This window comes from Ctenocephalides felis, unplaced genomic scaffold, assembly GCF_003426905.1.
Source record: "Ctenocephalides felis isolate EL2017-DRISC unplaced genomic scaffold, ASM342690v1 CF-g0.4_SCAFFOLD_03570, whole genome shotgun sequence".
In the NCBI taxonomy this organism is placed as follows: Eukaryota; Metazoa; Arthropoda; class Insecta; order Siphonaptera; family Pulicidae; genus Ctenocephalides; species Ctenocephalides felis.
The window spans coordinates 19,320,194-19,325,787 of record NW_020539724.1 but is presented as its reverse complement, the minus strand read 5'-3'; positions in this window follow the sequence as shown (position 1 = coordinate 19,325,787).

Below are 5,594 nucleotides of genomic sequence, written 5' to 3'. Positions count from 1 at the left end.
CAGTACTGATTTGACTAAAGGAAATTTTAGATTTCGTTTAGAGAACGCATCTGAACATAATAGGTTTTAGAAATAGATGCAAATAGATTGTTACGTGCGAATCGGAGTGGGGTGTCGGTATTGAACGTGTTAGTATTCTTTACTTAGTTTATATGTTGCAGATGTACAGAGAAAATTAAATTGATCTTAGAAATTATATTGTTATTAATTTCGAAGGGGGAATGCAATCAGTACAATTGCCGCGACATTTTGTTTCATTCTGAATCATTTGACATAAAAAGTATGTGTTTTATGTGTGTATGAATGTCTATGTATGTGTTTGTGTATGTGATTCAAAATTTGAACTTTGGTTGACGATTTCTTAAAACATTAATTTGAATAAAACCATCTGATAAGGCCTCACAATGAATAATTTTGGATGACGATCGGCCGACCCGTTTTTAAGTGCAAATTATTTAGTCAACCCGGTTCACAAAAAATTTTGGATCTCTATATTTATTTATGCAGTAGAAATTATACCAATAAACAAAATCCAAAATTTTATATAAGTATTATGTAAACTGATGCTAAAATAAATAAACGCCAAAAATCGATATTTTAACTAAACTAATATTATCCCAATAAATCAAAAATAAATTTGCAGAGCATGATATCAACATGTTTGAACTAAATATAGAATTGAGAATACATTGTCTCATACTTTCGTAAATGCCAATAAAACAATTGTGTAAACATTGCCTTATATTTAGATCAAAATACTGAAGCTGATAAATTTGGATGAGCACGAGTTACAGCTGCACATTTAAAAAAACCTTTTTTTCAAATTATACATAAATAATTATATTTTTTATATAGAATTTAAATTAAATTTTAAATGGCTACAATTATTGTAATAGAAAATTGCAGAAGCGATTGGAATTTCTAAGATAATGTTCATATCTAAAACTAAGATTCAAATTATGATGAATTAACAATATATTACAGTCAAATTTGAATATTAAATATTTATGTGTATCTATTGTTCAAGCTTCTATAAATTAAATTATTTTAATAGCTACTAATTTTACTTTTCTTAAAAATAATTAAAAATAAAAATATTTTTCCTAAAAATTTCTTGAAAAATCTTGAATTGTAGTTTTGTTGATTCCCAAAGTTTCAAGAGATTATAAACGTGATGGCAAAAACACAAATGATGCAGCATAAGAATATAGAAACGTGTGTTAATTTAATTTATAAATGTAAATATATACCTTGGTGTAATTTTTACTGGGATCTACAATATTTTATCAACTATGGTTCTCTATAATTTCATATACAATACAATATGTCTATGTGATAGTTTCTATATAATGGTGAGATTTGATTTTGATGAAAATACTTTAAGATATTATTTGTCAATTTTTTTTTAAGTCTGTTTTATTTAGCAATCAGAAATACATAAAGATTCCTATGAGCTGAAGTGACAATATTTAAGAGCGATGCCTAAGAAGAACTCCAATGAGTCAAACTTGAACTTCTTGTCAAATTTGGTGTCAAAATAAAATCTCTTCATTAATTCTACAGAATTATATAACTTATTTTTGTTATTTCGATAACAAATAACACGCAATTCTTTTATATAAAATGTATTTTTTGCTAAAACCTCCGAGAATTGCGCTAAAAATATTCGACATCGCTCGATGTCCGCGAATAGTAACTGGGACAGAATAAATCTCGACTGTGTAGGTCACCCAATTCACTTTCCTCTGCGACCAAATAAATTATTAAATATACATATTTTTGTGTGTTCATGGCGATAAATATAAATTCAAGTACATATCTATATTTATATAAAACATATCTTTGAGAAAACAAACAGATTTCGTGCTAATATTGTCATAGAGTACTAATTAGATTTCTGAAACCTTGTATTAAAGATGATGCTATAACTATTCATATGAAAGTTACAGATTTTTTTTGGCATTATTTTAAGCTTTATAAACAGATATGTTTATTAACTTCCCGAAGAAGAAGTTTATGTTTTCATCAAAAAATCCGATTCGCTAATTTTATGATTTCTCGACGTTTTAAGCCATTCTGAATCGAATGAGACCAAATTTGGAAAAAGTATGTGTGTGTATGTGAACAGATTTTTTGACGTAAATCGACGTTTTCTCAAAAACGGTTGGACAGATTTCAAAAATTTAAAAGCCATTCGACGTATCTCGATGTTGACTAGCGCTTGTCAGTTTTTTGCGACGATCAGCCGAGCCGTTTCTTTGTGAATCGCAGAGAAGTGAAAACGTTTCGTCCACATTTTAGCCCGCAATTCTGAATGGATTTTGAAAATTCAAAAACCGTTCGGAAGATCTTGGTTGGGAATCGTGCTGATTAGTTTTTGCTAATGATCGGCCGGGCCGTTTTCTTGTAATAAAGTTTTTGGACAATTTTCATTATTATTTTTTTGACGGTAGATACCATAGTCTTATCATACTAAAATATTACTGGCCCTACGACAACTCATTCAACTTTAAAAATTCGTCAAAGTTTACAAAAATTTGTATCGTTTTTTTTGGCATTTGTCAAAATTAGACATTTCATCGACATTTGCTCAAAAACGCCTGAACCGATTTCAAAAATTTAACAGCCATTTGGTGTATCTCGATGAGGGCTATCGCTTGTCAGTTTTGTGCGACGATAAGCAAAGCCGTTTCTTTGTAATTTGGAAAAAGTGTTAAACATTTCGTCTACATTTAAGTTCATACTACCGAATTGTTTTTAAAACATAAAAAACTGTTCGAAAGATATTAGTTGAGAATGATACTGATTAGTTTTAGGTGAGAATCTACGTTCTTGTAATTAACTGTTGAAAAAAAATTTAAGCCGATTTTCATGGAACTTTTTTTGGCGATATATATCATGGTCTTATACAACTTACTGAAATATCACGGCCTTAGGACAAGTAGTTTAATTTTAAAAATTCATCAAAGTTTGAGAAAATGAGTAGTTTGTTAAAATTAAAATTAGACGATTTATTTGGTATAACGATAGAGTACTTGATCTTAATGAACATACTAGAAACTAAACCATTAAAGTCATACGGAAACTGGTTCAATTATAAGAATTGTACATTTTTATTAATTATAACATTTTTTGGAGTACAATACCACCATATGTGATATGCTAAACACAGTAATAAAGAGTAAAACGCATTTGTTATAAGTTTACTAATCATGAGACCAATTTTACGGTAACATGGCCGAGATCATACCGTTGTTATTGGCAACGTTGTCTTATTCTTCTTTCTTTGTAGTAAAAGCTGTGAAAATGTCTAATTTCTGTACGATCAGGCGTTTTACACATAAAACCGTATGTTATAATGAGCATCATGATGGTGCAGTTATAACAACATTCTTTTTTGGTTTGTTTATATGTAAAACACACCTAATCTAACATCAAGTAGATGGTATATTTGTTGAAGTTTTATACTAAACATTCTATGCCTACTCTATGATTATGTATATATGTTTAACTTTTGTTTTATGTCAATATGTGATTGTTAATAAAATTTGTAATACATGTGATTATTTAAAGAATATATAATCAGTCAGTCTGTTTTTATCCTTCTGCATAAACGGTTGTATTATCCATAGTTTTTACTACCAAAGAAAGGACAAGTTAGCATTGCCATAACAACATTGTGTTATCGGTTATGTTACCGCAGAATTGACCTCATATCTTGATTTCTATCCATTATTTGTTACTTTAGTATTGAACTTCAAATAATGCACAAATATCTGATATTATGTAAGTTAATGTGTCCATCGTAAAATGTTCAACTATTTCTATTATATTGACCATATATTTTTAGAATACATCCCATTTATCATACCCATCATAACAATCATTATATTGTTATTATTAATTCTTAATTACAATCAATGACGAAACAATGTGATCAGTGTTCTAAACGAATGCCGTAATATTATATTGACATTGAGAAACACCTGAACGGGTGCTGGCTGCCAACTAACTTTTTAAGGCATCGCCGAAATAGACGCATGTGCGCGATCCTTGGGCGCGCGGTCGGACGATCGAGCCGATACCGAAGGAACCGAAGCGAGGGCGAAGGCGATTGTGGGCGAGCCAGAACATTCGTATTGTTCGATACGTAACTGATATATTGATACATCATTATAGGTATATATAATATATATATATATATATATATATATATTTTATATATATATATATATATATATCTTGATAATTTTTTCGGTAAATTAAGAAACAATAATTTAATTTATTGTTATACGTTTTGACACTTGATGTGTGTCATCATTTAGTAATCACCAGGTTAAAAGCAATATAAGACTTATACATCTTAATAAAATATTGTTAAATATTTGCCTTCAGCGATGGGGGTAATTTTGGTATTTTAAAATGCACACAAGTTTTATAGATTTATTACAGAATATAGATATTATTATACAGAACTTCATTAAAGATTATTATAAGGTTATGTGTTCCTTTTGGAGTCCAGAGAGAGAGTGTGGGCTTGTCATAAACATAGAGGTCCTGTGTCCAGCCGGAAATATGGAGTCCATAGAATGTAGAGTGGAACTCGAGAGATGTAGATTCCATAGAGTAATAAATGTGGAGACATAGATGTGACTGTAAATAGATAAGAGTGTCGGCGCATAACAATACATTTGTTATTAAAATAAACGTAAATTCAACACCACTACATTCAGAAAGAGGACAATTCTATTATTTTTTATTATGGAACAAAAAATTACGATACAGTATATAGGTCATAAATTAAAATCTCAATTGACATCAAGTGTCAAAACGTATAACAATAAAGAAAATCTTAACTTATTTCTTTTTTCGACGAATCGGCATAGAATTTTTTAACTTTTATATAGTATAGAGCGGTGCTTAAAGCTCTGCGGGTAAAAAGTCCACCACTGATATATCAAAGACAAGTAATGTTAAGAATTTTTCAATAGCAATATTTGAAAGTAGAGGACAAAAAGTGTATAACCAGCCATCACATTGATTCTCACGACGACGCTATCGGGAGATAAACACAAATGTTTGAAAATCCATAACAAAAGTACTTTCTTTCGTTGTTAGTTGTTTTGGTCATGAGTACTGTTGTTTAGTTTACGAGACCTTAACACAATTTTCAAGTACACGCTATTTAATCGATTTATAAGTTGAATTGTCATTTTTAAGTTAGATTCAACAGTTTTTTTATATAACCTCTATCAATTTTTTCCCCGTCAACACGTGGACTGGGAAAAAAAGTTCATCTGAACTTTTTCTCTGGCAAAGGTGTAAACAATGAAAAATGGGTAATAAAAAAGGTAAATAAGTTACAAAAAGCAATTTACACGAGATAAATTGAATTAATAGTTATTTCGGTTATAAGTGCCCTTGAAATTTGTATTTTGCATTGGTTTAATAATTTAGCTTTAATTTCATAAAATTCCTTTCAAATTTAAAATAAAACTCTATTGAAAAATGATGAAAAAAGAGACATAGTGCAATTTTTAGAAGAATAGTAAAAAAAACATATTTCTCATAATAATCAAGAATTAACTAGAAAC